General features: G+C 36.8%; 1 protein-coding gene and 1 long non-coding RNA gene across 8 annotated transcripts in view; one reads left to right on the forward strand and one right to left on the reverse strand.

Moving 5' to 3' along the window:
* The window catches only part of si:ch211-120j21.2, a 238,426-nt gene that overhangs the window by 134,609 nt on the left and 80,931 nt on the right, over nucleotides 1-22,886 (forward strand). The window contains exons 7-8 of one of the 6 annotated variants that reach the window (XR_015497809.1): nucleotides 13,048-13,120; nucleotides 20,057-22,431. The exons of 3 other annotated variants lie outside the window; for them this stretch is intronic. This is a non-coding gene — a long non-coding RNA (si:ch211-120j21.2). Of the gene's footprint in view, nucleotides 1-5,039; nucleotides 7,094-13,047; nucleotides 13,121-20,056; nucleotides 22,432-22,886 lie in introns of those variants that run through there. 2 more of the 6 variants (XR_015497806.1, XR_015497804.1) reach the window with 2 other exon arrangements.
* Nucleotides 1-22,886, reverse strand: part of trabd2b (TraB domain containing 2B) — a 102,306-nt gene that overhangs the window by 71,832 nt on the left and 7,588 nt on the right. The window lies entirely within an intron of this gene.

The following is a 22,886-nucleotide window of genomic DNA, read 5'->3' on the forward strand; positions in this document are numbered from 1 at the left end:
GACTTTCATATAAACTCTTTGTCTTTTGGCTTTTTTTTTAAATAGCGTGCATTTATAACATGTATTCTTCCAATGTGAGTAAATTGTTATAGAGAGACTTTTAGAAACTGACGGATGAGCCCAAATTGTTTTCTGTTAATTGAAAGCACGACACAGATGCTGTTGATAGAGTTTAACTTGATTTGAACCCTGAACATTCCTTTAATGTGTATTGGGTTTTTACATCTTCTCTGCAGTGACCTGTTTCACCCCTCTCTGACCTGTTTTAAGGAATTTGTTGGGGAATTTACAGCAGTCGTGGCTGTGTACAGACCAGCTGACACCGAAAGTGTCTTAAGCACACGTATATACAATAATTTGTGTGTGTGCTGAGAGGTATGACTGCCTTTCAAAGCCATGGAGACCCAGAGGTCATCTCAGGGCTGAAGTGAAAGGTGCGGAAATATGTAAATCTTGGACTAAAGAAGGCTGAAAAGCCGTAATTGCTTCAACTGGTGGGAAAGAAGTGACTCCGTAATAACAGACTTCCAGAAATCACAACAACATCCCAATACATCTCCACACCCGTGCTCTTAAACTCCCAGCTAATTCCTCTCCATGTTATTCCAGAACAAACACATTATACCATTAATTGAACCTCTCCAAGATGTTTTTGATTCATTTTTGACCGCCTTCATATGTAAATCCAACAAAATCCAACAAGCATAGATGGTGGTAACATTTAGGATTAGTGGACACCAAGGAAAGCTGACGTGTTTAGCTCAATCAAACGTGGTTAGATGGGCCCATCCCGGCTCTGTCGACACTCTCTTCCCATCTCCAGTTCTCCACCGTGCTAAATACCACTCCTGTTAGCAAGCATTAAAAAGCCATTCACACCGCAGCCATGTGCTTGAGTTGGCCGCCATAATAGCTGAGCTACGTCTGGAAGGTGTCCGTTATATACACACACACACACACACACACACACACACACACACACACACAAACTCTTTCTCTCACTCATTTATTTTCTCCATCTCCCTTAGCTTTTGGCATGCCAGCAAAACTGGCTCTCCCCGGACTCTAAGCTTTTCGGCTCCAACATGGACCATAAAGACCCTCATATGGCTCTTTTTTAACTTGAAGTTTTAAGAAAATGGCTGTTACCTGTGAGAGCCGGAACAGAGAACTGTGATTTATGCATTTCAGAACGAAAGGCTTTGCTAATGCATGTCGATCGAATATCACGGCTAGCCACGGAAAAGCGCTCTCTGGCACGGAGCAGCGCCTGAAGCCATATTTTTCACATTAGAGTTTCTGTAAAGTTGCCTTGTGGTGCACATATCCGCTGGCACCCAGTTCGAGCCTCGTAGGGCTTGTCCTCCAGCGACACCCATTTGACCGTCATCGATAATCGAATTCAAGGCCCCGTGAATAATCCAGTGTAAAAATTGGGGCTGAATCGGGCCATTTTGGAAAGTCAGGGAGCTCAATGGGTGGGATAGAGATGCTGTAGAGCAAGTCTCTTTCTTTCTCTCTTTCTGCCTCCTCCCTTGGGCAGGTGGTCTGGCCGAAAACTGACAGGGGCATCAGAAACCAATTACCCAGACTGCTTACACACAGGCTTTTCGCTGCCAAGCCAAACTATGCTATCTGAATAGGCCTGCGTGTTCACTCCCACCCGAGTCCCCCCGTCGCTCTCTCTCTCTTTTTCTTTTCCTGTTCAGCACTCGGCAGAAAGAATGTGAGATGATACAATATTATACCAATGTTACCAATCATTATGCTTTTCCATGTTTTCATTCAGAGCTGACATTCCCAGAAATATCCATTAGAAATGCATGAGCACAATTAAACTGTATTTATAGAAGAACGTTGTATTACTGTTTTCATAAGTGTTTGAATCAGAATATCATGCTACTGAAAAAAATGACCAAAACCGCAAATGATGGTTTTAGGCTAAAATAGTTGACCGAAACGTTGCTGTTCAATTTGTGCTTTATCGATGTCACTAACTGTTTCATGCACACAATGTGGATAAACTAAAACCATTAAACATGTCAGAATGTGGACTCAAGTTTACAGTAATGATTTCTCAGGTTTAATGGATACTGATAAGGATTCTTAAAGGTCCAGTGAAATTAAAATAACTTTTAGATGTTATTGTCAGTGAAGTTACTCTTTAAGGATATCTATTAGGACTACTTGATTATGGGAAACATCATAATCATGATTATTTTGGTCATAATTGAAATCACGATTATTCCAAATGATATACAGTTGAAGTCAACAATTGAATACAATTGAATCAAATTATTCGCGCTCCTGTGAATTTTTCTTTTTTATATAAATATTTCCTAAATGATGTTTAACAGAGCAAGGTAATTTTTACAGTAATTTCTATATTATTTTTTCTTTTGGATAAAGTCTTCTGTGTTTAATTTTTGGCTAGAATAAAAGCAGGATTAAATATTTTTAAAACAATTTTAAGATCAATATTATTAGCTCCCTTAAGCAAAATATTTTTTGATTGTCTGCAATAGAAACTACTGTTATACAGTGACTTGCCTAATTACCCTAACTTGCCTAATTAACCTAATTAGGCCTTTAAATGTCACTTTGAGCTTAATGCTTGTATTTTAAAAAATATTTAGTAAAATATTATTTACTGTCATCATAGCAAAGATAAAAGAAATTAGTTATTCGAAATTAACTTTTAAAACTATTATGTTTAGAAATGTGTTAAAAAAATCTTCTTTCTTTTAAATAGAAATGGAGGAAAAATAGAAGGGGCCGCTAATAATTCTGACTTCAAAAGTATATATACAGTTATTTTCGTCCCTGTAAATAAGAAAATGGAAATAAATACATTAGAATAAAATATGATACAAACTGTGCTTTAAGCAACTTCACTGTGAGAAAAAAACTTTAGTTATAGCTACAAAAGTCCTTCAGTCAAGAGCAGGGAGTGATTTTTTTTTTTCATTTTGTTGTTTGATTAATAATGATAAAAACAGTCAGCAGCAGGAATATTGCGCACTGTCACTTTAAGAGCACAGTTCTGATTTATGTTTTCATTAAACAACTCAACTCATTTGTTCATTGCATAAATGAGGGTTAATATGAATAATCACTAAAGACTGCGTTTTGACACAAATTTCCATGTATTTGACCATTAAAGTGCTCACATTAAGATGACTTAACATGTGTGTGCTTTGCTCGCCTATGAGGCTGAGTTCATACACACATTAGCTTGCAATCTCTTTTGTGCTTTTAAAAACATAAATGATTCGAATGTACATCAATAAATGATGCTCATCCCGTGCTGCAAAACTTACATTACAGTACATGCCTTTCACGTGAAACTGACCTTTGCAGAGCAACAAATGTGTACAACTGCAAAGGGGGCGGTATATGAGGGAATAATCGTTTTATCTTAATTAACGTCATTTCATAATCGTTAGAAGCCAAGATTGAAATCTAAACTGAATTTCAATTAATTGCACAGGCCTACACTGAAAAAAGTGTTGCATGCAGAACTGTTGCAAACAATTTATTTGTGTTGAATTTAAACAAACAAATTAAGTTTAATAATGTTCAACTTAATTTGTTTGTTTAAATGCAGCTCAAATAAATTGTTTACAACCACTTAACGTAAACAAATTGAGTAAAACCAAGGAATCATCTTTGAGTAATTTTTTTCAGTGTATTATCCATAAGCTAGTGTGGTACAAAACAATAACAAAATTCACGTTAAGAAGATATAAAACTGACACAAACATGTAAAGCTTGAAGTTTGTCACTTCTGCTAAATGGATCAGCGTTTCTCATCAAACCTTGAATGCAATCAAAATGCTCTCTAGTATCTGACATGCCCCGTCCCCTTCTCATTTGATTTTCATTTGGTGCGCTTGAGCTCAACCACACAAACTGGCAGAGCAGTGATAAAAATAAAAAGTTATTGATGGTTTTCTAAAATGGGAGGAAGAGCTAATCTATGTCCTGCCCTCTCTTCATTTTTCAGTTGAGATTACGCCAAACATTGAGTAAAAGATGCACATTTCAAAGCACTTCACAGGACCTTTAAAGGTAGAATTCACCCAAATATGAAAATTCATTCATTCATTCATTTTCTTATTGGCTTAGTCCCTTTATTATTCAGGGGTTGCCACAGAGGAATGAACCGCCAACTTATGCAGCATGTTATACACTGTGGACGCCCATCTAGCTGCAACCCATACACTCTCATTCACACATAAACAGACCACGGACAATTTAGCTTACCCAATTTACCTGTTACACATGTCTTTGGACTTGTGGGGGAAAATGGAGCACCCGGAGAAAACCTACGCCAACACGGGGAGAACATGCAAACTCCACACTGAAAACTGACCCAGTCGAGGCTTAAAGCAGCGACCTTCTTGGTATGAGGCTGTGCCTCCCCTTTAGCAGTTCAAATTTAACATTTGTTTTTAAGTAATATTCTCTTTCGTTTTAGCTTTATTACACAAAGATTCAGTTTTAATTAAAAAAAATTAAAAAAAAACAGCAACTGCATGGTGGCGCAGTGGTTAACACCATTGCCTCACATCAAGAAGGTAGCTGGGTCTAGACCTGGCATGGTCAGTTGTCATTTCTGTTTCAAAATTCTATTTCAAAGTTTACGTGCTCTCCCCGTGTTGGTTTCTTTTTGATGCTCTGGTATAGGTGAATTGAATAAACTAAATTGGTCGGAGTGTGTGTGTGTGAATGTATGGGTGTTTTCCAGTACTGGTTACAGCTAGAAGGACATCCGCTGTGTAAAACATATGCTGGATAAGTTGGGGGTTCGTTCCGCTGTGGCAACCCATGATAAAAAAAATGGACAAAGCCAAAGGAAAACAAAAGAATGAATGAAAAATAACAGCACTGATTTGTTGTTCAGCTTTGGTTTCGCCACAGTCTGTACTAAAGTAGCAAATCAGGCCCAAGAACATCCTTCAGACGTGTTTCCTCTCACGTTTAACCTGAAAACCTTCAATTCTCTTTTGCTCGTTCTCCCTCTTCCTGTCTTTCAGTCTGGAGGGTGTAATTTCAGATGCCCATCATCATCTCCCATAGTAACCGGTTCCTGAGGAACCAGAGCTGGAATCGTTAAGTAAATTTGATTTCTCAACTCATTTGCCGTCTATAAACGTTGCCATGTGTTTGATATTACATGTAAGCTGTTCCAGTGGGTGAAGAAGGAAAGCTGAGAAATGAGAGAGGTGGAGAACAGGAATCGGAACATTAAATGGCAGGTGAAATTGAGCGAGATCTGAGGCAGAGGAAAAACAGGGAAGATGAGAGGAGCGATACGCCAAAACATCTCTTCTTGGCCACAGATTGGGGAAAAAAGGATAAAGAGCTCTTCTTTTAGTCATTCTGTTTTTGCATACGCAAAACAAGAACATCAGAATGTTGAAAGTTCAACTAAAAGACAAGCAATTTACAAGACAACAGCATGTCCCAAATCCACAACTGACTAAACAATACAATACTGAATGGCTAACCAGAATCTCTCTGTAGGGCAAATCAACCGGTATACAGTTTCTGAGGGGAAAAAAACTATTGTAAAAACAGGGGGTTGAGGTATTTAAGGACTCAAGGACAGTCTAAAGAAGTTTTGTGCATTGGAAAGTAAGCAAAGGAAAATGATCAACCCAAGACAGAACTAAATATGTTCAGCAAGGACAATAAGGGGATGGTTGACCAAAAAAATGAAAATTTTGGGATTGCTTATTCACCCTCATGCCATTCTAAACCCCTATTATTTCATTCAGGGTTTTAGCAGGATTTCAAAACTGCTTTTTCTGTGCATTGAAACTGAACAGGAAACAGAGGATCAGCAGCATGATTTCTTAAAATAATGTTTAATTTTATATTTAGTATTTTTAAACATTATTTATTACAGCTTTTTACAACTGATTTATTGAATTCACAATCCCAATTTACAGTGGGGGAAATAAGTATTCAACAAGTCACCATTTTTCTCAGAAAAAAACATTTAATCTGAAGTTGCTGTTGACCAGATGTTGATAACAACCAAAGAAATCCATATATGCAAAGTAAACAAACCTAATTACTTTACAAATTAAGTTGTGTAATAAAATGAGAGGACAGGCAGGGAAAAAGTATCGAATAGATGAAGAAAGGGAGGTGTAGAAAGGCTGAAATCTCTCAGTAGTCATTCAGCAAACCCTCTGCCTTTCCTTATTGTAAAAATAATATTATCTGCTTCAGTCCAACATCTACATTAGCAGGATGATGAAGATGAAATGAGAGTGGACATTTCAGCAAGACAATGATCAGCCAAGGAAACTCTCAAATGGTTTCAGAGAAAGAAAATCAAGCTGTTGAAGGGCCCAGCCAATCACCTGACCTGAATCCAATAGAAAATACTAAATAAAGATCAGTTTGAATAGGCAAAACCTACAGAACCATCAAGATTTTTTCACTCTTGAAGTCTGTGAAAATCTCACACCTAAGGCAATACATCTGACTTCATTCTCCATATGAGTCATCTTTGGCTAAAAAAGCAAAAGACATAGTGAGTGTATTGATCTTTTGAAAAAAACACTGTTGAAATTGACCATAAAGAACTTCAACATGATTTTTATTTTTTTTTATTTTACAATAAGCCTTTTTAATCAGCATGTTAAGATTAGATTGTTTTATAATGAACAGTGTTATAACAGGAAAACATGATATGTGGATTACAAGGAAAGATAATTAAAATTTCAAAACGTAACTATTATCTGCGCATGAGAGCATGCTGTTTATTACGTGTTTTTTTTTTTTTTTTTTTTTTTTTTTTGCCTGTGTGTAGATACTTAAGCAAAACACAAAAATGTTCCAGATTTCAAAAATAAAACTATGAACCCCATACAGATACTCGGTTTCACAGTGGGATCAACTGATGACATGTATTTCATAAGAAAATTTATGGCACCACTGCTTTGGCTCTCAGGGCTCAAATATCCTTATCGCTGAAGATTATTTTGACTTTTTAGGATTGTTTTCTTTTACTACTGGCCAGATAAAACTATATGAAATTCATAAAAAGGAAACCTTTTTTTAATAAAAATATTGGAAAGAAAAATAGAGACTGGGCCTTTTGGAACTTGTGGTATAACGAGTACCCCTGCTGTAAAGGATAAGAAGGTAGCATCATTTACTTCATGACTTTATTCACACATTTACATTGATACATTAAAGATGAAGGACACCCTGGAGTACTTTTTAAATTGTTTTTACAGATTTGTGTGTTGAGCATCAGTTAAGACAACAGTAGCACCTGTCAGCTTTAATTGTGGGGGAAAATGGGATTATTTAGAGCTTTTGTCAGCTAAGTCCATCTTCCGGTTTTAAAATAATTTTTGGAGTAGTCTACAATCGATGATGTAGCGCGAATCTGCAAGTGGAGTGATGATGCGTGGGTTTCTCATTATTGTTTATAGTTAAGTATTCTTATCCTATGAGAAGGTCCTGTTTCTTAATTATTCATGAGTGCATGTGCTTTCTGAATGCACAACAGACCAGCCAAGCTGTGAGACCTAATGACTGGGTTTGACCGCGCATGGCATGCAGTAGCCTATTTACCTGTTAATGAAGGGTCGTTTGTGTTTGTTTCCATAATCCACAGAGTTTGTTTTTGCCCATGTTTTTCCCTGTGATTTTGTTAGGGCTGATACAGCTAAGCTGTTGATTTGCAGGTAGCATTTTTGTCGAGTGAGCTGTATGAGAATTGGAGAATGGCAGACTTTTTTGTCAGATCAGTTTGTTACCATTCAGACACATCGCCTTTATCCGTGCAGCTGTGTTTACCCTATGTTTAAAAACCTCCAGATTACTGGCATTGCTAATGGTTGAAATAGACAGGGCTAGAGAACTGCTGCACTGCTATTCACTGTGCCTGCATTCAGACCTGGGGATTCAAGAGGAGAGAAGTACTTCTCAATAAAAGTGTTTTTTTAAACATGATTATCTTTATAATGACAAAAAAAAATTTGTTGTTATGTGTGTATGAAATTACGAATAACGTGTAGCAGAACATTAAATTACTTACTGTTTATTAATTTGCATTTTGACTTTGTAAAATTATACAATCATGGCTCTCTTCATGGTTTGTGTCTCATTTTGTGAGATAACTGTTGTTTGCTCCCCTCTTTCTCCCCTGCTCTGCCAGCCATCATTATAGATCATTGATCATTATAGAGAAAAGGTGTAAATCAAAACTGCTCAGGAAGCCTCATCAGAAGACTTAACAAATGTTTTGAAGTGTTAGGGTTTGGGTTAAAATAGGGATATAAATCTCTCAGCATTGATTGAAAGTGTCTGCATTGGTGTTGCAAATGAACAAATGTATGGTGCAATCCAAATATTATTAGAGTTTCTTTTTTGGGGGGTAAAGAAGTGTGGTTGAGAATATTTAAGAATGAAGGACTAGATAAAACACGTCTGAGTGATGAGCTGTCAGTAATAGATATGTGTCACCATCTCCCCTGTGATGTCACTGGCACTAAACCAGTATTAGCACAGTGCAGAAACTCAATAGCGTGCTAATCTGGACCGTCTTAGACTGACTGGGGGAAAAAATCTCTCCAAATACTATAAACAAGTGCTGTAGATTTACTTGGTTCCAGTACGTAGCTATATAATCCACTCTCTAACAGCCACAAACAGTAAGTGCTGTATTACATCCCAGTTTTTATAGATGAAGTGGTACCAAATTGGCCTGATCTTATTCTGTTCTCATTAAAATATGGATGGAGGGAATGTACGGTCGTTCCCATGATGCCTAACTGAGGATAACTGAGTATGAGATCTTGTTAATGTCACTGAAACGTGTCTTTATCCCTGATGATCTGGGGTTGTGCGGACTCAGAGGTTACAGTGACAAAGTGAGGCGAAACTGCTTTTGAGAAGGAAGAGGTTGACAGGGAGTCTGAGGATTTATGTGCATGCCTGTAAAACTTTTACGAGAGGAGCCGCATTTCAAGGCGTTTTTCAGATCAGACCTGACCTGGCGGGGGCAAGATATGAAAACCTCATCCGAAGCGAAGTAGAAATGATAAAAGAAGAAAAGAGGTGTGTTTTAACCAGCACTTCAGAGCATCTGTTTAACTAATAGCAGCCTGACAGTAGCTTTATGGTGCAAAACTGTCCATTATGCTCATGAATGTTGTGATTAGGCAGTGATTCTCAGTCGACATGCACATGTCTGCTTGTTCAGGGGTCACAGAAGTAGCTGTATTGGCATCTTTACTCGTCTCGTGGGGTTTGTGTGGACATGTGCGGGCAGAAGTGTGGATTGTATTAGAGCAGAGGTCACAGAGAGGCTGCCCATGTGTGCTGGTCACCTGATAAGATTCAGAAAACGAACCCTGCATCCACTGTGAGTATCTATGTAGATGTCTCTGGATTTAAATAGAGTCTGGCTGCAGATTTGTACTTGCACCTTCTGGATTTTGCAACACATTTATCTTCCAAAGTATTATTAATGGCTGAAACTGAAATTAATGGTAGGTTTGATAATCAATGATATTTGATTGGGACATTTGAAAGAGATTAAAATGTACCAGTTCCCAGTGAATACAATGGGGTATATGCACACAGACTTTTAAATTCAGACAGCCAGTCTGAGGGCTTTCGGTTAATTCCATACAAAATTGCAGAGTTTAAGATCTGATTTTTTTAAAAACCAGCCATCTTCACTGCCTGGCTGAGATATGATCTATAGTTGGTATCAGACCAAATAAGAAGGACTTCATTAAATTAGATTTTTCCACTCCATGTCTTTAAAATATGGAAATTAATTGTACCCCAGTATTTTCAATGGAGTTTCTGTGCTAGCCTGCTGCTAATGATGGCACCTGCGTTTAAACGGTCTTTCCTCTCTTTTTACACTTTAAAAACCAAACAGATGCTTAAGTTTATTTAACAGATTATACTTGAATTGCATTACAACATCAATGCTGTCAAAAGAACCGTATGAAATTGAATATAGTCACATAAAACTTTCACCGGAAGTTCATCATTGACTGAAAAAGACTAGCTGTGCATAGAGCCCGTTATGTCGGCATTCAAAAAATCAACATAATTTTTACACTCTTTACTACCAGCATGACAGATTGCTGCATCTGCTTTAGATCAAACAAGACAACAAATCAAACAAACATAACCCAGGCATCTCTTCCTTTACTATCAGATTAAGCAGATCAAGCTTGAAGGGTTTCAAAAGACTGTTATTCATTTCTTACCCTCATGTTGTTTTAATCCCTGTCTTTTGTTCATCCTCAGAACATGAATTAAGATATTTTAGATGAAAGCCATGAGCTTTCTCATACTCCATTGTCAGCAACAGTCACAAGACATTCAAAGCACAGAAAAAGACCTAAACAATATCCGAATTTTCCATGTGACTTCAGTGGCTCAACTGTAACCATGCAAAACTCTAAGAACACCGTTGTGTCGAAAAAAAAAAAGAACTGTATAAACAACTTTGTTCTCCTTTGTTCTGGCAATACATAGTTCTGCCTGCACACCCAACGTGAAAGAGAAAAAATGGGCAAACAAAGGGGTTTTACCATCTTTTGGCACACAGAAATGTTGTTCGAGCTATGTATTATTACAATTGAACCACCAGAGTCCCATGGAAAATTATGACAATGTTTTTGGTTCTTTTTCTAAGCTTTAAAGGGCACATATTTTACCCCTTTTTCAAGATTTAAGATACATTTTTTTTGTGTCTCCAGAATGTGTCTGTAAAATTTCAGGTCAAAATAGCCATCAGATTATTTATTATACCTTTCAGACTATTGAAATTTTCTGCTCTGAACACAATGTATCTGTTTTTGTGATCTGTGCCTGTGCTAGTTCTTCCTGCCCACCGTTTCCACGTGCCTGTCAGAGTGTGCCTCAGTGTGTGGCTGCGTCAGATAAACCACACAGTGACAGACATAAAGGAAGCAGATCTTATGTAACGTTTGTGAAAAATACTACAGTGAGAACTTTCCCAGTGATTATTTGATGTATTTGTTGTGCAGTTATTTCAAGCCTTTCTGTCGCACACAATATCGTTACAAAGTTCACTCACACAGACTCACACACAGCAAGCGCGTTTAACTTTGCACTGCGAATGTGACAGAATACACGTTAATATGCACTGCTGTATGGATATCTGTTATGTTAATGTACAAAATAAACCTGATTTAATGTCCACAAACCAGGAACTTTTTCTTTTATAATTGTACTGAAATGCGGCTGTGCTGATAACAGTGATTTACAGCGGTAAAGATTACCTTTAACCTAGTCTTTAACTTATTCCCAGTTGCATTATGCACATACCGTCTCATGGATATGATTATACTAGGGAGACATGGTTATATGCGGCTGTCAATCAATTGAGTGGGCAGTGAAACCACACTCCTATGTCATGTTGCTGTCGGCCTTAGAATGGGAGGGATTCGGATCCTATTTTAACATCAGAAATAAAAAAAACTCACCTATTGTCTTTATATCACCATAAAATGAGGGTGGACACATTATACCTATACACAGTTCTGTCCAAAACAGCTTACAAAAGATGATTTTCATCATAGGTGCACTTTAAACATCTTATGACAATTGTGGCTGTATGTGGAGGATAAGGGAGCTCTCGGATTTCTTCAATTATAACCTAATTTACGATGCAAAGTTGAACGAAGGTCTACAGGGATTGAAACGACATGAGAGTAAGCCTTTAATATTCAGTTTCCCGCATAAAAGCAATTCCCTTCCAATGGTTGATAAAGTTGACTGCAAAAGTATTTTTTAATATACACAACAAAAATCTTTCAGTTTCTTATCAATCTCAGTCTTTTGTTCCGCTAACAAAAGAGCGGCAGAAAAGTTTCCTCTTATTTCTAAATGAGAGCCATGTTTGTGGTGAGATTCTTTCCAATGACAAGGCAACTCTCTCTAAACCTCTTTATCTGTTGACTGTTCGAAGAGCGTTTGTAGTGTGTTATCAGATTTCACTTGCTTATACCCATTCGTTGTTGTGTGTCTGAGAGCATGTTGTTTTGTAAAATAGACCTTGTTATTCTCTCTGATATGTAAGACAGCCAGTGGACATCTCTTGCATGGCGTGAGACCATTAAAGCAGAGATGAGATGACTGTTCCATTCCACCGCAGGAATGCAGTCAGGAAGATGAAGAGAAAGGAAAAGAAAGGTGAATGTTGGCTCTGGGATAGGAATAGCGCTCTGTCTTCTGCATTCCCAGCTGCTGGAGGCACAGAGCACATCCCCAATGTGTAGAATTCATTAAAGCTGAAGAGCGCAGCAAAACAGACTTAGCAGGACAGGCCATTCATTCAGTCAATGAGATGTTTCATGAATCACTAACAATAAGATGCACCAGGGATCAGTTCTTGTTAACAGCAACCTGTATGTTCAAAATCAAATTGAAACAAAGGTTCAAGAGGAGCGTGGTTCAATTGATTCTGTCAAGCATAGTGTAAGTGTGTACACATTTGTAAGTTTATAATAATTATAGACAGGTCTGTGGGATCAACTAGTTGATCCAAGATTTGGATAAATTCATCCAACCCAGGCTCATTCTGAAAACATACCTTTACATATCTGTCTGGAGAGTGCCAAATACTTCCCAGGAGCTATGTTTTTTTGCAGTTTTTTTTTTTTTTTGGAAATCCACCAGAGGCCACTGTTTACGCTTTTTGAGATCTCAAATTTCTCTCGCAAGTGCCATTCCTGCCTGGTTTTTGTAAATCCAACAGAGGCCGCTGTCTACTGACCGTTTGACTGACTGACTGAATGACCAATCGTCTGACCCACCCTCCTCTTTCTCTAAACCCAACCAATTGTATTTTCAAAACCACCGATTAACCTGCCAACCCACTTCCCTAAACCCAACTAGTAGTTTTTAAAAGCAATCCAGAAAAAGAGAAGCCCTCGCCTGATTTTTACCACATTTTTTTAGATTTTACCTCATTCTCACCCTATTATCTACTAGTTTATTTTATTTTTTGGCTTTTATTTTCAGGTAGTTGTGTTCAACTCGTCTCTGCAACTCAAGTGGACAAACTGATAACAGCGGGAAAGCCATCCATACGGAGGTAAGCTGTAGGCTAATCGAGAAAGGGAATGACATCATATCGCCCCATACCATTCGTTTTAAAGACTAAAGGCAGCCATTAGTACTTCTGGCTACATAAATCACATTCTACAGAAACGTATAAATGGCTACGTTTTCAGAATGAATTTATGTTGCACTCATTACCTGACTTGGACACACTTTATTTTAAGATATAATTGTTGTTATTTACAAACCATTAACTTTGAATTTTAGCTCAATAAATGGTTAATTTGCTGCATATTAAGGTTATTAAGGTCGTAGTTAGGTTTAGGTATTGGGTAGGATTAAGATGTAGAATAAAATCAAAGTAATAATAAACAGTCAATATCTTGATAACAGGCAGGTATTAAGCCACTAGATAATAATGAGAATTGCTATTTAAACTAAAGTGTTACCATTGACTTTTTTCCTTGCTTGAATATTGACCATTTTTGAGTAAGTTTCTAGAAAACATGAGCCTTCAAAAAGTCTAAAAGCTTTTATTTTTATTAAAGTATACTTTTTTTTTGCAAATAAATTATCTTCAGGAATCAGTTCTAAGCCAGATGCTGGCAAATTTGTAAATGGTAATGTAATGTACCATTAGAATAGGCCATGTTCATGAGTGTGGATGTATGTATTTATTTATAAAAGAAATTATACTTTCATTCAGCAACAATACATTAATTAAACCTTACAGTAAAGACATTTACATTGTTAAATGTCAAGTAAACACTGAAAATATTGAGCAGAATAACAATTTTCAGTGATGATAATGATATTATTTGTAATATTTTTATAACGTAACATATCAAATGATCAAATATGTATTATTGATAATACCTGAATTTTGCTTTTCAAGCTGCATCGGTTTAATTCTTTTAATTATTTATTTAATTATTAATTAATTTATTTATTTATTTATTTATTTTAAATAAATGGAGTTAACTTGTTTACAAAGGTTCGGCGGCGGAACCGCATCTCACTTTGTCTCCTCAACCAATCACCTACTCCCTAAAAATTATTTAAGGCAGACCAGCTCTCTAGCACAGTTATTCTCGTTCTCTCGAACTCACCCTCCCTACCCTTATTTTCTTGCTTCCCATTAACAATCCTATAACCCTCTCTTCACTCCTCGGTTGAATCAAGGGGTCCAATCATCAACCAAATATTACAGAGATGGTACCCCCACTCTTGAGTCTCTGGGCATCATCGTAGGACGCCTGATCAACCTACCTTTTCACTGTTTATCCTCTTACTTCCCTTCCCCTTCATCCCACTGTTCTCTTGACATCCCCTTCATCCCTACAATAAAGGCCATGCTGGTGAATTAGAAAAATCAGTTGACATTATGCAGTTATTGAAAAATGAGTTTTGACTAATTTCGTACATCATTGATGAATAAAAGTTTTTCTTTAAAGCTAAATATACTCAATATATACTTAAGTATATATTATATATGAAAAAAGTACAAATATTTTACAATATTACTATTGTAACAGAATTTTTGTTAATTAAAATCAATCCAAAATAATTTAGTACATTAACTTTATCCACTTTTATTTTCAACTTGATGGAAAACTAAACTGCCACAGAACAGGATGTTTGTGAGGTACAAATCTCTGTGTCCTGCATGGATAATTTGCTCTGCGAGGAAGAGCCACACCCTCAGCATAGACAACAGCGCGTGTGTGTGTGTGTGTGTGTGTTACGCTGTAGTCTGAGATGCCACTTTGATGTAGGTAACTGCCTCTCATTTGATGAAAGTAAACATTCACTGTATCCATGGCTTGGCTTTTCCACTTCAGTGAATTCCAGAGCAAGCCTTCTTTTCAGGCCAATACATAATTGTCTAAGTGGTTCTGGACAGCAGGGGGCAATTTAGTCATTAGAAAGGCCAATTAAGTAATTAGGCCGGCGGTTTGACTGCCGCGTGTTCGCTCACAGGCCCCGCAGATTTGGCCTGATTTGGCTCCGGTGCCACTTTTACGCACATTTTGCTCATGATATCATTGACAGCTCAAGTCCCCTAATGGAAGTCCTCCAAATGGAAATCACATTTCTGTTAGAGTTTGATGGGTAATTGAGAAAATGAAGTTGTGGATCTACAAACCAAGGTCAAAAGCATTTATGATGTAAAGAGTGCCAGATTCTTGGGTAATATTTAAAGACACGCTTAATCCAGTCAGCCACGCGAAAAGTTCCAATACCATCTTGAAACAATGAGGAAAGAATTTGACGATAACATCTTTGCCTCCACCATGTGTTCTCATTCCATTATTCTGACAGTCTAATTCTCCAGTCGTTCTAATTCCATTAGTGCTGACGCTCAAATTCCAATCTGCAGGTAGTGTCAGAGAGGCATGCAAAAAGCCTCCATGAAGAGAAAAAGCAGATAGAGAGAGAGGTAAGGAGAATATTTTTGGGCGAGGAGGTTATCCAGCAGCAGCAGCAGAGAGGTGGCTGCTTTTTCCATCACGCTTGTTACTTGTGCCAATAGATTATAGCGCCCAGTTCTGACACATGAGACCTGGAATGTAAATATTTAAATGCAGCAAAAGTCAGATTCTGCTTAATTCTATCATTTAAATATGCATTATTTATCTGAGGTCCATCAGATGGTTACTGCACGGAGAGTTGAGTAAATATTTGTAGCAGAATGCTGATGATGAACTGTTCTGAACGCAAGCCAGTCGAAACATTTGCGAATGTATGATGGAAATTTTCCACACTTTGTTCATTGTGCTATCATTCCTAATAACATTTCTAAATGAGCAATTAGCATGCAATCAACAGATTGGGAAAGTCTACATTTCTCAGTTGCTGGTTTGCACACATTTGTTTATATTAGAAAATGAATTATTAGACACATTATTATAATTAAACTGTACATCCTGTTCCACTGTACAGTTCAGGAAAATTCTGAGGTAAGAAGTTAATGTATGTTTATTCATTTTTTAATCACCCTGAATAAATGTCATGTTTTAAAAACCTCAGATTCTTGCTGTGGAAATGAAACATCTTGGCATGTGAAAGCTAACTGGATGAATCAGGATGTTCAGTTTATGCTGCTGGTATAGACGCATACACTACTATTAAATAGATTTTAAAATCTATGATTTTTAAACTTTAAAATTAGCTCAGGCTATTTCATCTGAATCTTTGTGTCAGTGCAATCTCTGAGTGAGTGACAAGTGCTTGTGTGTCTCAGTACTGCACATCGATTGAAACACTGCATTATTTAAGAGGTAATTGTTTATATCGTGGCTTTTCTCAAGTAAAAAGGTGGATTTATTGCTGCCATATCAGCAGCACAGCACATACATAATTATCTATTTTTTTGAGTGAATGTAAAGACATTGAAATGTATTTTTCCTCCCACTAAGATTGCCCATCGGGCAGCTGGAGATAGATGCTGCGTACCTATTTGCATTCTATCTATCCTAAATAGTATTTGAAACTATAATTATTATGCCCCAAATCGTAGTATTTTGAAAAAAGCATGCCAAAGGTTCCTGTTTACTATTTCAGGTAAAAATTAAGTGTAGAACCGTTCATGCTCTAATGGCCCGTTTCCACTGAGTGGTACAGTATGGTTCAGTACGCTTTAATGGCCGTTTCAACTGTCAAAAGGTACCTAAAAGCGAACCGTACCATACCACCTTTTGGGTACCCTTTACCAAAAGGGTAATAACACTGCTTAGACATTACATCATAATAATATACAGTATACATATAATACCGATCCATGGTCAACCTGAGCTCAAACAAACCTTGTTGTCATCTTAATGAACAGCCACAAAGCCAAGACGAACAAAATCTGCCATGTCTGAGCGGTTTCACTTTCTCCAGAGAGCTTGTGTGTGCGTCTATATTTGAAATAACAAACTTCTTGAGCTGATGATAATAACATGCGTGTTATTATTGAAGTGCTTCTGACTTTCTTTCAGAAATGGACAAAAACGAGAGTGAAGGAGCTAATGTTTTTTTTAGCAACCTAAAATATGAACAAACTGCCACGTTTAACTATTATTATCACCTTTTGGACTATTATGAACTCAAAATGACGGAATTACTTTGGTACCCTTTTGGTAGTAGAAATGCAAGCCTCATAAAGGTGACCCGTACTGTACCACTCAGTGGAAACAGGCCATAACTGCTGATATTGCCCAGTGAATTGCGTGTTATGACATGAATTTGATTAGAACTACAAACGCAGGTGAAAAGTAAAAAAAAACCTACAAACATGATGGACACATGAGACCGTCAAGTAGCTTTAGTAATGATGTTTGTATGACTGTTAATTAATATGCAGCCAACTGGGAAATATTTAAAATCACGTTTTCTGTGTTATATTTCATCTGCAAAAACGATACTGAACTTGTATAAAGACGTGTTTGGACATTAACGTCTGAATGCATAATGATCCAAAGACCTGAGGAGGTTTCTCTGCATGAAAGACTCACGAATGGGAGATTAATCTTCTGCTGCTTCTCCAATAAGGTAGGAAATTAAATGTGAAAGAAGTGTAGATGATTGACAAAGCTCATAACTAAGTTACACAATCATCTGTTAACGAGGAAGTAGTATGTCCCACAGTTTGCACACTGTTCTGTTACACACTCAAATGTATATATATATATATATTATACAATAGCTGAAAAAGGTCTTTAAATTTTAATTCCACTTCTGTAAAAGTGGAATAATTAAAATAATAATATGGTGCTAATAATGTGCATGCAAAGACAAGCTTAACTTATTTCAGATCAGTTTATCAAGTTCAAATAAAACATTTTTAAGCAAATGAGTACTGTGAAAGGTATCTGACATTTCATGGAGAATATGGCTGACTCTACTGTTTACTTTTAATTGGCCAACAAAAATACTTTCGTTGATATGACTGGAATTGACTGTAGCAAACAAAAAGAAGCTGAGCGATACAAACAAATTAGTGGACTGGAACTAATTGGAGCTGTATAATAATATGGCGAAAAGCTCATGACAACTTCACTGTGAGTGTACAAACATTTCTGCTGCATTTGACCTATATATTTCTGTTAATCCCATTTTAGCAGACTATATCCCTCCAAGGTCCATCAACACTTCAGCACTTCTTCACAGCTAAAAACAGATGTGGCTTCTGCTAAAGTGTGAGATCCAACAACTTTATTCTGTTAGTCTAAGTTTGCAGTGGGGTTTCTGCTCTTTATGTAGAGCCTAAAATAGCTTTGTGACTTTCCTTCTTTGCAGGCCAGTCTCACACTGAGACTCTAGTATCCATGAGGTCATCTTCATAGTCAGCAAGACTGTGACCTTTAACCTCATGGCATATTTCTTGTGCATTTTTGACGCCACCTCTAATTTTCAAATGCTAGCTACAAAGCGGCCTCAAGGTAAATAAATAAACACATTCATACATTGCCTTAGCATGGCAATGAGGCATTCAGGCCAGTGATGCATTATGGGAGCTTTTCTCACAAGAAGAAGAACAGCTTATGCTATAGATTGCATTGTTAGTGGCTGTCCCAATTTTTTTAACCATCAACGATCATGAAACAAGCCAAACAGCTATAATGTGAATTAGAAGCAAAGAAGTGACTGTAAACTAGACAAAACAGCAAGTGGCTTTAAAAAAATAGAGTACTGCAAAGCATTGTGCATGATGTAATCTAAATAAAAAGTTAAATTAATTATAATAAAAATAAACTATTTTGTTGGCACCGATAGCTTCATGGGCAGTGCACTGACAAGAACCACTTTGGGTGTCCGTAGTTCAGGTCCTGGCTTGCAAACCTTTTCCAATCATTTCTCCCCTCTCTCCCTCTCCATCTTCATTTTCCATCTCAATAAAGACCAATATATACAGTAAATTTTAAACATTTTTAATTTAATAATCTAGGCACAAAATCTAATGCACGTTGCACAAAAAAGCATTAAGAGCATATCCTAAGGACAAAAAAATACGCTCTGCGCCCCAGCGCATGGTCTAACATTGTTGTGCTTATTCTCTTATTGAATTATGGGTGTGTTTTGAGCATAATGTGCCTTAAACCAATCAGTCTCGTCTCTCATTCTCTTTAAAAGTCAGTTGCTTTGTGCCATGGTGAATTTGCTATTTACATGGCGACTTTGTAAGTGTACTTTCTGTTTACTTTTACTTTTACGCTTTACTCCTTTACTTATATGGTGTAAGGTAACAGTGTTGAACGCACTTTACTGAAGACAATTCTAAACTATAAACTAATACAAAACTATTTCTAAATTCAGTTCTAATTTCCAGCAAACTAATAAATGAGCAATAATAACGAAATGTGGTCAGAAAACTGAATTATATCCAAACACACGTCCTATTCTTATGCCCCATATGGTAATGCATATGTCTCCAAAACCAGAAAGGTGGACAAATCTAAACTAGTTTTTGTTTAAACAAATATAAATATGCATATAATAAATAATACTGCTAATGATGATAACATTATGCAAATTGTCATGAATAAACTGAAAAAAGCCCCCCAGAATGACGAAGGTAGTGGATTTTATATTTATGTATAAAATAATAATATTTATTATTATATTTTTGTATCATTTTAATCCTTTAAATTTAAAGATATGTGTGTATTGCAGTGCAAGGCTGACAGGTAAATGGAGAGGTTTATGTAAATGATAATAAAATAAATAAATAAATAATAAATACATATTCTTGTTTGATTGCAATTAATATTGGTAATTCCATGACGAATCCTTAAAAATTCTTTATATTCTTTGAGGAGTTCAAAATAACTCTTCCATGGCATCACTACAAACCCCCACCCATGAACCTCAATTTTTTTTAAAGAGTTGTTTTATCGCTTTGGTGTATTCTGCATGCTTTGAGCCTTAAGCAAGTGTCTGTTGCCTGTTGTCATGCCCAGCTGTCTATGTTCATCCACATTTGCAGAGATAGATATGAACCATGCACTCAGTCCGGCCTTTGAAACTCACCACTCCTGGTTCAAGCAGAAAGCCAAACCCTCCCCAGTGCTCTTCGACTTCCCCCTGCACTCCATCCGAGAGTCAGACATGGATGTGTGCCAGGCCCAGCAAACCGCTCTATCCTCCAGGCATCACACCCCATTATCCCCCGAGGAACCACATCAGCATTGTGATGCGACCTGCTTTTCTGTAGCACCTTCCGAGCTCAAAGCACTTCCTGAGCTCTTGGCAACGGTTCCCAGCAAAAAAAGGTCAGGCTAACTGCTTTACCCTAAGCTAAAGGCCAGGCGGTTGACAACAAACCAGCATAGAGACTGATGACTCACATCACAAAGCCACAAGAATAAGAGCACGGCGAGGATATCGTAGGCAGTTACTTTTATTGGGAACGATTAATATGCCGGCTAGCGGCTTTTGGAAGCGTTCCCAACTCTGATCTCCCACAATCCGGCGGCTCATGTTTCAGATTAAGCCTCGCAGCGACACCACAGCCTACACATCATCCAAACCCTTCCTTCTAGCCTCCACGCATGATCTTGCCGTCTGACCTCACTCCTGCTCAAGCCTTCCAGTCCAGCACGGCGCTCAAATTATCCCTCAGATTCTAATACAGCATAATCATTTGCCTGTCATTTTCATTTCATGCTCTTTTCTTTTTCTGGGACTATTTTTGGGCGGAAAGCTGTAGGAAATTCAGATGTTCAAACGCTTGCTGATTAGCTCTGTGATTAAAATGGATCGCTGGCTGAGCCTCGGCCAGAATCTAAAGCAGAGACTTCTGCAGTCATTAAGAGCACTTTGTAACAGTTCCTATTGCAGTGTCTAGCTCCATCTGTTCTGCCCATTTTGGTGACATTTAGCGTACGAACGCAATTCGGTGAAAAATAAACTCATAAATCATAAATTACAATACACATAGACTCCTACAATAATTATGCAAGCTGTAGTTGTATCTAAAACCGATTCTGTCTGAATACATTATTTCGCTGCTGCATTCATTTAAAAGGGTCTGGGAATGAGAGTGGTGTTTTAACCTCTCTCAGATTCAGGACGAAAGAGTCGTCGCTGATGCCGGGTCCACGTTTCCCACGATTCCCCCACTAGCTGGCGAGCCCTGAAGGCATGTTCTTTTTTGACAGCATAGTTAGGAGGTGCTGATGAAAGTGGAGAGGCTTCGCTGCCCCTGTACCCTCTCAAATTAGCACAGGAGCCCTGTTGCCTGTCACACGGGGGCCCCGACACACAGATTTAGTTGCAATGTGAGCTTTCATGTCTGTGTTGTGTGATGCAGGTTTAGTGGTGGTAAGCGGTGTGGTGTGTCTGAGGACATATAGAGATGCTGTTAGCCAAGCATCATTGTGTTAAGGACTTTTAAAACCAGCATTACATTTTCAAAGCATTTATTTCTTAGCAATATAAAAGTATTTGGTTTTTATATCTATCAAAGAGGGGAATTTGCAAAAGGGATTTTATATACATGGTAAATGCATGTTTCAAATAAATTTTGTAAAAATAAAGCATCAAAATATGGTTGGAATAATGTCATTCACTGTAACACATTTATTGACATCAACATATTTGAGTACACCCCCACAAATCTCTCAATTAAATTAGTATTTTCTATAGGATGATTTATGATATTATATTTGTGCATATACATTTGTTTAGTTGGCCCATGGAAACCTTTGATTTGGCCCGCCATGCCATTTCTAATTTAATATAATCTTTTATTTGTTTGTTTTATTGTTAAGCTTCAAAAATAGCTGACTGAAATCAAATGTTTTAATTTAAATGCTGTAATTTAGTTTAAAATGTACATACTTTCACCCGGCGGATCAAGGACAATGCAGAGACTTTGGTGAGCAAATCAAGGCTAAACCAGATTCTGGTTGACCAGTGTTTTCAGAATTGAAGTTCACTGTATACTTTAAAAAGTTATACTGCATTAATACAGTTCAACATGACGTTTCTGTTTATTTTTAAACCCATGGCAACTTTAATGTAAAATGTTTTGGTATATTCATCTTAAGCCCACAGCTCTCAATGATATTTGGTTTTTGGCCCTTCATACAAAAAAAACTTCATATGGGCACCCATGGTTTAGTCAGTACTGAAGCCAAATATAGAGCTAATGAACAAAATAACTTACAATATTGTTTAAAAAATGAGTAGCTCAAATTCATATGTTAAGGAAACATGATAAATACAATTTTTCAAAAAGATAAAAAACCGAGAAACAAAAAATGTCGTAGTCTGTAATATTTTTTGCAATATTTTACATGTATTTATATGTATTATCTTTCCATTTTTAAAGTTGTTCTCTGAATAAAATATAATTTTAATAAATATATCTGTTTAATAAATCTGTTTTGTTCAAATGCACCAATATATATTACCCATATTTACTGAGACATAGATAAAAATATTCATTTTCAAAATGGAATGTAATAATTTATGCTGAGCACTGTATATAGCTACTTATATGCATAAAATATACTGCATAAACAAATAGATGTTGTGCACAGTTATCTAGAAACTATTCTTGTTCTAAAAAAAGCCTAACAAGATCTTTTGGTTCATAAATGATTAATCTGATAAACATTTTCTGTAACTAATGATAGAATGTATGGTAATAATAATATATTTTACACAATAATATATAAGTCCAAGGCACTTGAAAAGTAAATGTAAAAATTTAAAAGCCTTTATTAACATGTTTTTTTAAAGCACTAATAATAGCCATGATAATAAAGGCTTTTTAATTTTTTATTTACTTTTCAAGTGCCTTGGACTAA

The sequence above is a fragment of the Danio rerio genome, chromosome 8 (genome assembly GCF_052040795.2).
Source record: "Danio rerio strain M-AB ecotype USA chromosome 8, GRCz13ab, whole genome shotgun sequence".
Classification (NCBI taxonomy): Eukaryota; Metazoa; Chordata; class Actinopteri; order Cypriniformes; family Danionidae; genus Danio; species Danio rerio.